Source organism: Bubalus bubalis, chromosome 17, assembly GCF_019923935.1.
Source record: "Bubalus bubalis isolate 160015118507 breed Murrah chromosome 17, NDDB_SH_1, whole genome shotgun sequence".
Classification (NCBI taxonomy): Eukaryota; Metazoa; Chordata; class Mammalia; order Artiodactyla; family Bovidae; genus Bubalus; species Bubalus bubalis.
The window spans coordinates 55,320,581-55,336,768 of record NC_059173.1 but is presented as its reverse complement, the minus strand read 5'-3'; the positions used below and the strand labels follow the sequence as shown (position 1 = coordinate 55,336,768).

The 16,188-nt window shown below is 42.4% G+C and overlaps 1 protein-coding gene across 10 annotated transcripts in view; it reads left to right on the top strand.

The window, feature by feature from the left end:
* The window catches only part of TBC1D9 (TBC1 domain family member 9), a 123,569-nt gene that overhangs the window by 26,202 nt on the left and 81,179 nt on the right, over positions 1-16,188 (top strand). The window lies entirely within an intron of this gene.

Here is a 16,188-nt window from a genome sequence, read left to right as displayed (position 1 = left end):
GAAAACATTGAGAACAGCCGTCGGATCCCAGCAAGAGCCCAGTGCATCATGGCAATCATTATGAGCAATGCGTGGGGAGGCCCGGTCTATGTCATTGGGCTCTGTTTGTTTGGGGTGATGGTGTCTATTAGCTGGAAGAAGTGGAAACTCAAAAGGAGTACTGCTTCTTACTGAATTCTTACTGAATTTAGCCTTGAGGTCCCAAGCACCAGTTAAGGAACCGTTTCACTTCACAATATAGTGGGAAGAGAAGAGGATTTGGAATAAGTTGGCCTGCCTTTGAGCCCTACTTCTGCTAACTTCATCTTTACATATAGGTAGAAGGCGAGAAAAATAACACCTACTTGGGATTTTTGCTAAGATCAAGTGAATAATGAATCTGAGCGTACTGAAGCACTCTGCTGATGTTTCGTTTAGTTTTACTGTGGGATCATATAGAGTTTTAGACCACTTGTTCCTTCCACAAGACAGGCACCAGCTTGGAAACCATTTACTCTTTTGTGAATTGATTGTTTTGGTGGTTTCAAAGACTTTTTAAAAAATGGGTTAGTTAGAAGAAAATTTCTGGATTTTTGGCAGAGGAGTCCTCATAATAATTAGTGATCCTAATAATAACAATACATAACATCAGTTGAGTGCTGATGTTATGTATTGTTCAAGAGTTCAGCACTCTGATTTGACCAACACGGTGATCCCAGTGCACTCCCATTTGACCATCACAATGACTCCAGTAAGTAGCACTTAACATTATTCCTGTTTTGCAGAAGAGGGTTCTGAACCTAAGGTCATGCACACAGCCAGTAAGTACTTAAGGTGGTGGTGTGGGGGCCTGGGCAGTCTGCCTTGAGTCCACCCGCTTCATTACTCTACAGCCAACTTCCCTTTCCCCCGTGTATTTCTGGTACCTCAGAAGCTACTTTAAATGGCCCCCTGATCTGAGTAAGAATGTGGCTGTCTTTCTGCATAAAGGACAGGTGTTGGTGTCATTAAACTTGAGTTCATTGAGGATAGACAAGTACCGTCTCTTTGGTTGCTTAGAGTAGCAGCTTAGCGCATATCCAGGTGGAAGTGGTTGCTTGGCAGTAGGAAGGGCTGTCTGCAGTGTTCTCCATGGTGCTCAGCTGCCTGGCATTGTTTCAGTGTCTTTGAGGTACAGGCAGATATTGTTGTTCAGTCGCTCAGTCGTGTCCGACTCGTTGCGACCCCATGGACTGCCGCACGCCAGGCTTCCATGTCTTATCACCAACTCCCGGAGCTTACTCAAACTCATGTGCATTGAGTTGGTGATGCCATCCAACCATCTCATCCTCTGTCGCCCCCTTCTCCTCCTGCCTCTGTCTTTCCCAGCATCAGGGTCTTTAACAGTGAGTCGGCTCTTCACATCAGGTGAAAGCGTCCTGGTGGACCCTTGCAGGCTTACTAGTCATATCTTGGACTGAACTCTCAGACAAAGCTTTTTAATACCTTGACTCAGAATGGACCTCAAGGCCGAAGCTACAGGAAGTAACAGGTGAAGTTACAGGAAGAGACCAAAGTAGTTGGAAGTTTTTGATATCTAAGTAGGAGTCCATGTGGGAGAAGACATAATCCCTGCCACTCACTAATACCAAAATGTTTAGCCCCAGAGAGGCCACAGCAAAATGTCTGGGTGACTCAGTCTTGATATCCCCACAAAACAGAGTGCTTCCTCAACTTCAAATGAAATAATTGCTCAAAGGGGATTTTTACTAGGGAACATAGTAAGGAAGAAAAACCTGTTGCATCATTGTTTTTTTATTCTATTCTGTTTTGAAAACCAAGAGGAAGGAGAGTACAGCCTGTTAAATGGAACTGAAGTTTACCATCTCTTTGATGCTTACTGGGCTCTTGGCTGTTGCGTTGGACAAGCTGAAATTTGTTAGTGAATCGTTGGATGCAGTCTCATTTCCACATCATCAGAATCCTCTAGAACTGGTTGTAGTAGTAGTCATAGCAGCACTTGGTCACTTGTTGTGTCTGACTCTCTGCAACACTTTGGACTGTAGCCCTCCAGACCCCTCTTGTCCATGGATTTTTCAGGAAGAATATTGATGTGGGTTGCCATTTCCTTCTCCAGGCGATCTTCCTGACCCAGGGATCAAACCTGAATCTCCTGTGTCTCCTGGGTTGCAGGCAGATGCTTTACCCACTGTGCCATCAAGGAAGCTCTGGTACTGGTTCAGTTCAGTCGCTCAGTCGTGTCTGAATCTCTGCGACCCCATAAACCATAGCACGCCAGGCCTCCCTGTCCATCACCAACTCCCGGAGTGCACCCAAACCCATGTCCATTGAGTCGGTGATGCCATCCAGCCATCTCATCCTCCATCGTCCCCTTCTCCTCCTGCCCTCAATCTTTCTCAACATCAGAGTCTTTTCCATTGAGTCAGCTCTTTGCATCAGGTGGCCAAAATATTGGAGTTTCATCTTCAACATCAGTCCTTCCGATGATCACCAGGACTGATTTCCTTTAGGATGGACTGGTTGGATCTGCTTGCAGTCCTAGGGACTCTCAAGAGTCTTCTCTAACATCACAGTTCAAAAGCATCAATTCTTCAGCACTCAGCTTTTTTTATAGTCCAGCTCTCACATCCATACATGACTACTGGAAAAACTATAGCCTTGACTAGACGGACCTTTGTTGGCAAAGTAATGTCTCTGCTTTTGAATATGCTATCTAGGTTGGTCATAATTTTCCTTCCAAGGAGTAAACGTCTTTTAATTTCATGGCTGCAGTCACCATCTGCAGTGATTTTGGAGCCCCCAAAATAAAGTCAGCCACTGTTTCCACTGTTTCCCCATCTATTTCCCATGAAGTGTTGGGACCAGATGCCATGATCTTAGTTTTCTGAAAGTTGAGCTTTAAGCCAACTTTTTCACTCTCCTCTTTCACTTTCATCAAGAAGCTTTTTGGTTCTTCTTCCCTTTCTGCCATAAGGGTGGTGTCATCTGCATATCTGAAGTTATTGATATTTCTCCCAGAAGTTTTGATTCCAGCTTGTGCTTCATCCAACCCAGTGTTTCTCATGATGTACTCTGCGTATAAGTTATCTCTCATTAAAACTGCAGGGATTTGTGTTGAAACCATGCACATCTCTAAAAACTTAGGAAAAACACATTAGCTAATCCATCTTTACCCTCCTTACTCTAATGAGAGCTTCACAGTCCAAAGGCCAGTGAGATGGTTTCACTGTGTTGACATGTGACAATGGAAATGTCAGCTGAGGGTAACCAGTTAATGGCTCTTCACAGCTATGGTGAATGGAGACTGTGTGACATGGAGAACACCCGAAAAGGAGGAAAAGTAAGAATTAAGGATACAGAGGGAGGTCCCTGGTGGTCCAGTGGTAAAGACTCTGCACTGCTGCTCCAGGGAGCATAGATTCTGTCCCTGCTCGGGGAACTAAGATCCCACATACTGAGTGACTTGGCCAAAAAAGAAAAAAAGATACAGAGGGGAACAGAGCAATACCAGGACCCCATGGCACTAAATGTTGCTGTTTATTTGCTTTATACATGTCTACATTCTTGTCAAAGGAAGCAGATTTCTACCTTTTCTACCATGGTTGACTTAAATCAATTGAAAGCTTTGGGAGCATTGTTTCTTCTTACCATTTAAAGTAAAAATAAACAGGGATTTCTCTGGTGGTCCAGTGGTTAACAGTTCACCTTCCAGTATAGGGGTGTGGGTTCGATCCCTGGTAGAGGAGCTAAGATTCCACATGCCCCGGGGCCAAAAAACCCAAAACAAAACAGAAGCAATGTTGTTAACAAATTAAATAAAGACTTAAAAAAAAAATGGTCCACATTAAAAAAAAAATCTTAAAAAAAAAAGTAAAAAAAAAAAATTCTTCGTGTAACTCAGAAACTGCTTGAACTTGAGAGAATTGTTTGCTTTTCACCTTGTCTTGGGTTGTAGCCAACATTCCTGGCTGACCTTGAACCTGTTTTCAAAAAAATGTGCTTGAGAGATGTAGCCAGTGACCTTTATAAATCACAGTAGGTGTTGGATGGGAAAGTGTTTACCACATTACATTCTTTATTAACTTAAAACTGTAGCATCTACTTGTTTTAGCTTTAGTCTTGGCGACCGGCCAACTGTTAGAATGACTCCTTACACTGCACTTGCAAATGCTTTAAAAATAAAGACCCAAGAGAACCCTACTACATTTTTCCAGTAGACGTGATTTTTAAAGGGCATCATATGTAGAAAAATATTTTAATTAGAAAAGAGTACACTGCTTGTGTGTAAGCAAAGAAAGGCCAGTTGATGTTTCAGGAGCATGCAGCAGTTGGATGAGCTTTTTTTTTTTTTTGCCTTTTCCCTATCTTTACTCTGTAATTCATCACTCATTTTTATTCATGTATTCATCCATTCACTCCCTCATTCATCTGCTGGACAGATATTAGGCGCTCACCACATAGGCGCTGAAGATGCAAAAATGTAGGACATCATTCCTTTGCTTGGGAAACTGGATTCAGCAAGAATCTGCACAGATGTTTAATACCGAAAACCAGTTTCTTGGGTTTTGCTAAGACTTAATGAGAGAGGCTTTGAAGTGCAGATTGAAATGTGTGTGCCCTTCATGGGGAATTGTTCTTTGTGCTAAATGGGGATTATACCTTCATGGATGAGCTATGCATTCATCCCAGTCTAATGGAGACTGTGCCTTAGGCTGGAGTTTGAGTGCCTGCAAATAGGCACCAGACTGGGGCCGGGCTTCCCCACAGCCATGGGCAGTGACACAGAGAAGGAATCACTGGTGATGACAGACTCAGGGAATGTAGAGTCTGACCCATCAGAAGCTTCAGCAGCAAGTCCAAGACAAAGAGCCTTCAGCTGGGCCAGGAATATTCATTAATTTGGCTGCATGGGATCTTTAGTTGCAGCATGTGGGATCGAGCTCCCCAACCAGGGATCGAACCTGAGCTCCCTGCACTGGGAGCCACTGAACCACCAGGAAGGTCCCTGGGGTGGAGAATAGAAGCACTGCCCCTCAGACGTATTAACTAATTACAGCTGTGTTTTGCAGCTCATTTTGTAGCTCATTTTGTGGCTGTGAACAAGTGCTGGGGGTCTGTGTACACCCTCAGCCTGAGTTCTCTCCAGAATTTTAAAATGTGATATTTTCATTTTTATTATGTTAATTAATAAGATGAGTAAAAGTCAGTACAAGTTATTATGGGTTACGGGAATGACCACCGTATGTCTAACACCAGTGTTAATGCTGAAGTCAGCACTTGGATTTAGGATTATGATGGTTCTGATATCAGTTATTTTGGAGGCGTTGAGAAAGTGGCCAAGGCACCCTGAATAGTACAAGATGCGATGCACTGGGTCAAAACAAGGTTAGATGATATCACAAAAAGGTGTCCTGAACCTGAATAGAGGAAAATCGTGATGGAGTCACCGCATTGTATAACAATGAGTAATACAGTATTATAGGATTTCCTCTGAGCCTGTACACTGTTCCAAGGGGCAGGTTAGTGTCAACAAAACAACCCTGTCCTTCACAATAAGTTAATGTGGCTATTTCAGAATTCCAGTGGGTTCATACTTTTACAGTGTTTTGTTTGTAAACATGGTTTGGTTTTATAATTGTAAATGAGTTCTGAGCATGAGAAGTTTATACTTGGTTTTATGTGTGTATATATTTAAGTCACACCATTTTAAGGAAAGGTATTACTGAGGGGGTTTGTGAGAATGTTTCTACTTAAAGTCTGTAATTCATGTTTGGGAAACTTTTGAGAAAAGACTGAAGTTGATAACGCTTAGCAGCTTTCCCTCAAGCCTCCCCTAATTCTTCTTTTTAAAAACTTTTTATTATTTATTTATTTGACTGTTCCACATCTTAGTTGTGGACTGTGGAATCTAGTTCCCTGACCAAAGATTGAACCTGGGCCCCCTGCATAGGGAGTGTAGAGTCTTATAACCACTGGCCCACCAGAGAAGTCCCTCCTCTAATTCTTGAGGTTAATAATTTATTAATGTGCTGAGCAAAAACAATGCCTTTGACACAGTCACAAAGACACTCTTTAAAATTTAAATAAATTTTGAGTAATAATATACCCATATGATTCAAAAAATCCAAAGATATTATTATAAGTCAACTACATGTGTGCATACGTGCTAAGTTGCTCCAGTCGTGTCAGATTCTTTGAGCCCCAATTGGGCTATTGGCCATAGCCCACCAGACTCCTCTGTCCATGGGATTCTCCAGGCGAGAATACTGGAGTGGGTTGCCATGCCTTCCTCCAGGGGATCTTCCTGACTTAGGGATCAAACCCTTGTCTCTTATGTCTCCTGTGTTGGCTGCTGCTGCTACTGCTGCTAAGTCTCATCAGTCGTGTCCGACTCTGTGCGACCCCATAGACAGCAGCCCACCAGGCTCCGCCGTCCCTGGGATTCTCCAGGCAAGAACACTGGAGTGAGTTGCCATTTCCTTCTCCAATGCATGAAAGTGAAAAGTGAAAGTGAAGTCGCTGAGTCGTGCCCGACTCTTCGAGACCCCATGGACTGCAGCCCACCAGGCTCCTCTGTCCATGGGATTCTCCAGGCAAAAGGACTGGAGTGGGGTGCCATTGCCTTCTCCCCTGCGTTGGCAGGCAGGTTCTTTACCACTAGCACCACATGGGAAGACCATAAATCAACTATACTTCAACTTTTTTAAAAATGAAAAAAATTATTTAAAAATCCAAAGATGTTTAAAGACCTACAGTGGAAAATATCTCAGCCCTGTTACTCTTGGTAACCACTGTATTCATGTTTTGTGTATCCTCTTCAGATACTCTTTGTAAATTCAAGCAAATACCAAATCTAGCTTTATCCCACCCTTTCCCAGCCCTTGGTATATAAAGGTTTCCTGCACCACCAGACCCTTTCAGTGAACATGTATCTTCCTGTAGCAGGACACGGTGGCTTGGCTAAGAAGTTCATTTGTGTTTTTCTGTAAAATAGTATGAAAAAACCTGAACAAACTTTTTGGCCAATCCAATAGAATGTTGTCATTCTTTTTTTTTTTTTTTTTGGTATGGCTGTTTATTATTCCATCAATACTATCATTTATTTAACCCCTTCCCTATTAATAAACTTTTTTGATGTTTTCATACGTTTACTATAAAGCTAATGCTGCTGTAAATAACCATGTCCATGTTGTTTAGCCAAGTGAAACATATATCTGTAGGACAAACACCAAGAAGTGAAATTGCAAGGCCACTGGGTCCATGCACTTGGAATTTTGATAACCTTGCCAGATCACCCATCCTTGAGCTTAGCTCTCCCATGCAGTGTGTGAGAAATGCCTATTTTTCCAGTCTTATTCAAGGGAATGTGTTATCAGACTTTGGATTCTTACCATTCTGATAAGTAAAAATGGTATCTCAGTGTATTTTTAATTTACATGTCTCTTATGAGTGATGTTGAACATTTTTCATCTATTTACAAGCTATTTCTGTTTTCTGTTCTGTAAACTGTTTTTGTTCTTGGCCCATTTTTTATTAAGTAGCTGCTCTTTTTCTTACCAATATTTAGCAACTATTTTTAGGGACATGAGCCCTTTGAAAGGTCTGTGACAAGTTGCATCTTTTGTTTGCCCCCAGTTTGCCCTTTGACTTCATGTATGGTATTTTTGCCATGTGGAGGTTTGGGGGTTTTATGTAGAAGAATATGGCTTTGAGGAAAAAAAAATGGTTTCTGAATTGTGAGGCAGGACTAGGAAGCCTTCCCACTTGTAGATTCAAAAGGAATTGTGAAAAAAAAAGAACTTTTAAAGACACTGACTCACCAATGCTTAGTCTGCTCTCCTGGGCTGGGTGTATCATAGCCCCATGACCTTGGCACTCACCATGGCTCATCCTGTGTCATTCTTGTCTATAGCATAGCTTTGGAGACTTAAAGCTGGACAAGGCTATTTTCAGTTGTCTATAGAACCAGTAACAGACCAACTCCGTCCTTAGCCTGTATTGTATTTCTTTTTCTTGGGCATTTTTTTGAGAGGGTAGTAAGAGGGAAGGGTAGAGCAGAAATGGCCTGTTGACCCTGGAAACTGTGGTGACCTTCCACTGATCATGCCTGTTTCCATCAATCAGGCCCTTTCACAAATATACCAGCATTTGTTATTTTTGTGATTTTTTTTTTTTTTTTGTTACCTGTTTTTTTCTTTCTTTCCAGAAAGTCATACTACTTGTATAGTTAAAAGGTAGCACTTTGATCATTAACCTTGACATTTTTATGGAGCCTATGCATTAATATTTTTTGATTCCACTTGTTCCAAGGGCCTGTCTAGATTGGAAGGAAGCTGTCAAAGACTGGAAAGTAACGATGTGAATCAGTTAGTTGGAGCCTGACTCTGTTGGTGATGCCTTCTCATATTAAATCCTTCAAAGAAGACCGTAATGATTAAGTTGTAGTGTATGGTGTAGTGTGAGTAGTGTCCTTATCATCTTTTTCTTTATGCCAGCCGCCCAGGACCTTGAGAAGAGAAGCTGTGAGTGTATGGCATAGAGGCATAGAAGGGGTAATTACTGGGAGTTATTAGAGTTTGTAATTCAGAACGCCATAACCACTGAGGCATAGTCAGGCCTTTATTATTTGAAAGAACACTAATGAATAGGTACCATGATTTCCATCATACAATGTAATTTAATAGTCTAAGAAAATAAAAAGCTCCACCCCACCAAAGGAGATTGAAAGAAATAAAGAAGAGGGAGGCAAAGAGGCGGGCAAGGGGGAAAGAGGGAGTGAGAACCCCAAAGAGTCATTAGCCATGATTCAGTGACCGGGGAGGAGAGATAATAGCCAGTGGTCTGAGAAGGAAGGCTATGGTGAGCACACTCAGACCAAATGGTGTTAGGAGTCTTTTCAAAGTAAAATGAAAACAAACAGCTAACTCCAGCATGGAGCAGAAAATAAGGGTCTGTTTTAATAACAGTCAAAAGTGAAAATAAAGTATACAATGGTACCACTTTTAAGAATTATAGTTTTAGGTCAAAATCATAGCATTATCTGTCATATATTATTTGCCATATTCTCCACTAAGCCAAAGGCTTCTTAAGATCAACATAGTATTGCCATGACAGCTCAATACCAGATATATGTTAAGTCACTGTGTAAATATTTGCTGGGTGAACAAATGATTGGATGATAAATGAACATTTGGGTCTCTGACCTCAGTTCAGTCTGAATAAATACATTTTTGGTCTTGGTTTTATTATGACCATGATTTACCTGTTTGTAGAAACAGATGCAAAGGTTAATGGAAAGGATTTCAGCAACCACACTTGGGTGCGGTTTGCATTGCCCCGGCTCCTTCTGTATTTCTGAGGCATGTGCCCACGGTCTCATCCATCAGATAGAGATAAGAGCTGCATTCATGTCATCGGATATTGTGAGGATTAATTTAAAAATGCATGTAAAGTGATCAGGGTAGCAACACCATTATTGGTGTTGTTTAGTTGTTGTTTTAAGGTCAGTTGGGAAAATATATGTATGTGCTTGGCATATCGAGTACATTTCATTCCATTTCTCCAACCAGAGTATAAACAAGTTTTCTAATGGAAATGTGAACTCTGTTCCCCAGGCCCTTGAGACCTTTAGAGTCTTTCCCACCTTTTGGGTCTAGTTGTGTTGCGAGTTAGGTGTCAGGGTAATTCTGGAAACTTCCTTCGAAGCCTGGTCCCTAGTAAGATCATTTATCTCAGAGGGAAAGCACTTTCTAGGAACAAGCTGTGCTGTGGGCAGGCTACCTGGACCACAGTGGCTCCCCTCTGGGTGTTCCACAGGAGCTGGTCAGTCACAGGGTCCATCATTCCATTCTGGAGAATAAACAGAAAATACTAAACTTGTGAGGCCTGAACTTGCCAGTATTGTCAGAAGCTTTGGGGCCACCTGGGAAACCAGCTCTTGAAAGGTTAGTCCCCTCTGAGAAAAAGCAGATTAAGAAGGCTTTTCCCTAATAGAAATAAAAACAGCAGAAAATTTACCCCTTTGCCTGGAGTGGCCAATATTTCCACCCATGGAACACAGTGGTACTGAGTTTCTCTTGCTGCACCTACCAGTCCAAGGCCCTTGTCATCCTGTGTGTGGGAAGCAGCTTAGTGGACTTGCTTGGACAGGTAAATGGATCCTGGCTTCCCTCGCTTACTGTCTCTGAGCCTCCACTTGCTCATCTGTGAAATGGGGACTGCACCCGGGTTTTTGCAAACATTAAAGTGGTGATTTTGTATAAGGACAGTTACTAGTATAAAGGGGCTCAATAAATCACCTTCTCCTCATAAAGTTTTCTAACTGGCTTTCCTGCTTCTGTTACCCCTTCCCTAACAACTACACGCTGTCATCAGAAGGGTTTCTACACAATCTGTGTGACTCCCAGCCCCTCCTCCAGTCCCGGAACTTTCATTGGTAGAATAAAGTCCAGATGGTGCAGCACAGGGCTGCCCAACCACAGTCTGATCTCTATTCCAAAGCTGCTGTCACTCCCCAAACATGCCTTGTACCTTCCCACTGTGCTGGGTCACCTTGCCACACTCAGGCGGGCAGCCTCCTTAGTCAGGACTGTCACTGAACACATACCAAGAGCCATGGGCTGGCTGAATGTTCCATATGCCTTCTCTGCTTTAATCGCCACTGCAACCCCATCAGGAGTACTATCATCTTCATTGTATGAATGAAGAAATTGTGACTTTTCCAAAGTATATAGTACCCGGCTTCAAGGTCATGACCCTTGGATGCAGTCAAATGGGGATTCCACCCACGATCTTGGTGCTTTTACGTGCTGTCTTCTACCAAGCCCAACGCCAGGACGCTGTGCGGAACACTCTTGAGTGAGCACCCCAGCTCCGGGTGATCTCCCTGGAGCTCCATTCTATGTACCTTTAAACTAACTGGGCCAATGAGCATTTTAATGGTTGCTGTTGTATGTGCTGCTTCTGCCTTCCCAACTGGGTTGTCAAAAACAGCAGAGATTGGTTATATTTCCAGTGGCCAGCCTCATCTCCATGGCGGCTCGGTGTCTGTTTCATGATGACAAAGATGGACACCGTGCCTCCAGGAACGGGACCGTATTCATTCCTTCACCTCTTCTAGGCACTCGTAACCGTGATGACTGTTTACTAAGATTCAAAACATAACCACGACCAGCACTCTTTCACCCACAGCTCAGTCTCCTTTGTAATGTAAGATGGAAGAGCTGTGATCTACAGCCCCTTTCATGCTGTAAAATTAAACTTTTTTTTTTTTAATCCTGCATATATTACATAGACAAGATACTCCACAGTTCATGTAGAGTGTCATCTTCCTTGAACTATATGTTACCTGAATTTACCTGGCAACCCTGGGAGATGGGCAGGGAACATAAATGATCCCTGACTTAGTGCCAGTTAACTGTAGCTCAGAAAGTCCAAGTGACTTGTCTGAAATCACACAGCTCGTGAGTGGGGAAGTGGGAACTTGGATCCACCACCTCCAGCACAACACTGGGTGGGCCCTGCCGTGTTAGAAACATTCCCATTCCCATCAAGGAGATAGACCCATGTCATCTAAACATTTCCCTTGTATTGCTGGCACTCTCACAAATTTAAAAGAGCTTAGTTTTTTTTGTTTTTCTTTTTCCTAGGTGGTTTCCCTGATGAACTTTTTGGAAATTATTTGAAATAGGTATATTGGTAATTTCTTAATCATTTGGCTTGCTTACTATGAAAGCGTTCAGTGATTGTGGTCATTTTTTCACTGGGCCTTCTGGGGAGGCACTGGTTACATGGAGGCTCTGACTCACATTTACTCAGTGTCCATTTAGAGGAACACGGACTAAGGATCCCAAAACATTTACAAGGAGGGGATTTTTCTGTCCTAATAAAAATTTTCCAAGAACAAGCCCGAAGAGAAGTAAAGATCAGGCATATGTCACATGAGTCACCTCCCAATGTACATAGTGAACATAGCTAGATGTGCTATTTTCCTATAAAAAAGAAAACATATGTACATAGCATTTAAATAAAATAAAGAATGTTTAGTGTAACTTTGTAGGCAAATTCTTGGAAAACTCCATACTCTCAGTTCAGTTGAATGATGTCAGTATGTATCAAAATTAAATGTATAGAAATTTTGTAATGTGGTATTAATCTGAAATGTTTATTGTGCTTTGCTTAGTCTAATCGAGAGCTTTCCACCTATTTTCACATCAAGGCACACTTAGGAAATGGTTCCCTGATGGCTCAGATGGTAAAGAATCCACCTGCAGTGTGGGAGATCTGGTTTTGATCCCTGGGTTGGGAAGATCCCCTGGAGGGGGGAACAGCTACTTACTCCAGTATTCTGGCCTAGAGAATTCCATGGACAGAGGAGCCTGGCAGGGTACAGTCCATGGAATTGCAAAGGGCCAGACACCACTGAGGAGAAGGCAATGGCACCCCACTCCAGTAGTCTTGCCTGGAAAATCCCACAGATGGAGGAGCGTGGTGGGCTGCGGTCCATGGGGTCGTGAAGAGTCGGATATGACTGAGCAACTTCACTTTCACTTTTCACTTTCATGCATTGGAGAAGGCAATGGCAACTCACTCCAGTGTTCTTGCCTGGAGAATCTCAGAGACAGAGGAGCCTGGTGGGCTGCCGTCCATGGGATTGCACAGAGTCGGACACGACTGAAGTGACTTAGCAGCAGACACCACTGAGTGACTTTCACTTTTCACTTTCTTTCAGTATATGCAGCACACATGGGGTCAGGCCCCACTCAGCTGCCCCCAGGGCTGAGGAGCCTGTGTGCTGTCCAGCGTGTGTCACTGTTCCTGGGCACCACCTGGGAAGCCTTGTCATGACAGGGGATTGAGGGCTGGGCACCGGCTCATCGTGAACCCGGCTTTGCTGTCTCAAAGAATGCACTAGCTGCACGCATTGGAAAACTGGAGTGCATGAAGCACAGGCCTCCGCCATTTGCAGAATCTTCGTGCTTTGACCATGCCATGACCATGGTTTGACCATGCTTTGATCCATGCCGTGGAAAGGATCTGTTTCCCTGATCTGTGTTCTAGATTTCAGAGGCCCTGGCCCTCAACCAGCAAAGGAGAAGTTCTGAAGCTGGAAGTGCTGTGCTGGGATGCCTCACTCTGCCTGCTTCTCAGTGGGGCCTTGGCCTCACTCAGCACCTTGGGTCCAGTATCTTTCTTGCTATTTCTGGTTGTAGCTGACACACTGCTGGGAAATTAGTCTGCAAGTTTTAAATGAGATATTGTCACAACAGGGAAAGGGGAGTCGTGTCATAAAGCATAAAGGCTGGTGAATTAGCCATCAAGGAAGAGTCATTAGCATTCTAGAATCATCTATGTACTAGCTCTGGAACAGGAAGCCTGTGCAGTTTGAAGAAGCATCTTCCATATTGTTAATTTCCAACTGGAAATTTTTTAAAACTTGGACTTTCCTCTTTCCCTCTCTTTCTCCCTCTTGTCTCTCTCAATACAAGTGACAGAAAATTAGGGCCAAAATCTTCTGTCTGTATCTTCTGATTTCAGGGAACATATGCTGCTGATTCTTTCCAGTTAGGATATTTAGGTTTGAATAAAAGAATCTAAGGAAGAGAGTGTGGAACTTCTTTAAGTGTTTTCAAAAAGTGTATTGGTTGAGAAACACTGGCATAAAAGGAGTTCCTGCCTATGATTATCTTTTTTCAAAGTTTTGAAATGCTGATTTTCATGTAATCCTATTCTTTTATCGCATATTGTGTTTCATTAAATCCAACAATAGAAATCCGAATTTGAAGATTTTTTTTAAAAAAAGCACCCCTGCAGGACAAGAAGCAAGAGTTAGAACCACACATGGAACAACAAACTGGTTCGGAATCAGGAAAGGAGTATGTCAAGGCTGTAAATTGTCACCTTGCTTATTTAACTTATATGTAGAGTAGCACATTATGCAAAAATGCTGGACTGGATGAATCACAAGCTGGAATCAAGACTGCCAGAAGACATATCAACTCTAAACTCATTTTGAATTGGCATGCTTTAAGTGAGTGTGGTACAGTTAATGTGTATGCATGTATCTGTGTGCATATGACATGTATGTATATACATCTGTGTGTGTGTGTGTCACTTTTGCTTGGAGATTAAAAAGCTAGGCACAGAAGATGTAATTCTGGGTGAAGGAAACAAAACCTGACTTTCACTACTTTCATTTTCCCCATTCATTAATAAGATAATAATATAAAAAAAATTCCCCCTACCTTTCATATTTCTTCAGTCTCTGCATGAAGATACAGTGAGTCAGTGACATTGATAAAATTACATAGTTGGTTCGCATCCTTCTCTATGTTTATTATGTCTGGTTAGCATGAAAAAAGAACAGTATCTTGGAAATGACTTTGAAATTACTTTGCAAAGAAGCCCCTCAACCTCCAGTCCACTGTTTTTCTTATTGCCAGAGATCCTTTTTTCTTTTTTTTGCCATCCATTATTGATATTTTTCAGAGAAATTTATAAGGACTTTTGAGGTCATCCTTGAACTATTTCTTAAGAAATCTTAATTGGGTTTAATATATTCCATAAGGGACTCACCTACATTTGCAGGTCATTTACATATATTGGAAAATACATCAGGTCATAATACGCAGTCTGATGAAATAAGGGCATTACTTGCCACTGCACAACACCCAGCTTTGCAAAGTCAAATCATCTTTGGCAGGTTTCTTGCTCTGACTTCTCCCACTTGTTGGTGGGAGATGTTCTGGTGCCATGATGTTCTGTTTATTTTCCGGTCCTCCCAGCTCGGTTTCCTCTTTAAAGCTTTATCTGGACCTTAGGTGAAGATTACTTTCACTTGATCCATCACAAACTGAAGTGTCTCTGTGAAATAGCCCTTAGTCTTGTCCAGGTGACTTGAGGCTAAGCTAGAACCAGGATTCTTCTGAAGAGGGCTTGTGGGTGGAGTTGGATGCTCTCAAAGTGAAAAAGTCGAGTCCAGTGATGGAGCCAGGCTGCTACTGTACCTCTCCCCTGTAAATAGCCTGACTGTTTTAATTACAGTTCTGCAGCCACTATTTTTATCTGTTCTGGAATATTTGGATGCACAGCTGGAAAGCGTATTATTAAACTGCTGTTAATGCCTTGGCATTTTCTTATATAACACTTGCCTTGCTGTCGTACAGAAGAGAATATTTATTCAAAGTCGGTCTTAGATGGAGCCAGATGGAGTTAGGGTTTTAGTTGGACACTTCTGGTTACAAGGACCAGAGACTCAGGTCACCTCAGGTGCCTGGATTCCTTGCAGGATACATATGACCTGGACCCAGGCCTGGAGACTCAACAGGAGGCCTGTGACAGTGAGAAGTGGCTCCCCGCCTTCTCCTCAGCTCCCTGTCTTGGGTCCTGCTCATCTGCCCTCTACATTTCTGCTCTTTTTCTTGAGGATACCTGGCTTCCTCAGCCTCTGCTTTGTATCTTTTCTTTAGCTCAGTGTTTTTGCTTCTGTGACTTTTGGCTTCTTTGCTGCCCTCCCTTGTCATGGAATTCTTTCAGCTTCCATCTGTAACTGCTTGGCTTTGCTCATAATCTGTCTCAGCTCAGATTCCCTTAAGATGAGGGGATGGACTGGCCAGGCTCATCTTATACTTAGGTCACACTCAAGCCCTGTGTTTTTGCCCTGGTCATCATCTCTGGTGAAAGGCAACCTAATTTTGTATAGTGTGACATTCCTCCTGTTCACCTCCATGCATGGCATGAATCCTAAGGAGAACCAGTTCTTAGGGTGACCAGTGCCTATGACAAAATAACAGGAGCTGATTGGTTACGGTCACATCTTTTGTGAAGTCTTAAGGCAGGATTTTCATCATGATATTTTGTATTCCTTTATTAATTCTTTTATTATAGCTTTATTATAATATATGCACATTGTCAACAATTATGAGTACAAAGTTTTACAAAGTATAGTTCCAACAGCATAATTATTACTTTGAAAAATACAGTTCTAATAGTCAGAAAAGAGTTCCTCATTCCTTCCCTGTGGAGCATCTCTTCATACTGCTGTCATTCTCCAAAGAGAACCATTATAGACAGTTTGATCCTTCCAGCCATTTCTTGTGTAGGTATAAATGCATATTGCCTGATTGTTCGCCTTGCTTATGTGTAGCTAAAGGCAACACTGTGGGTACTTAAAATATAATGAATACTCAGTGATGAAAGTAGCGAAACTAA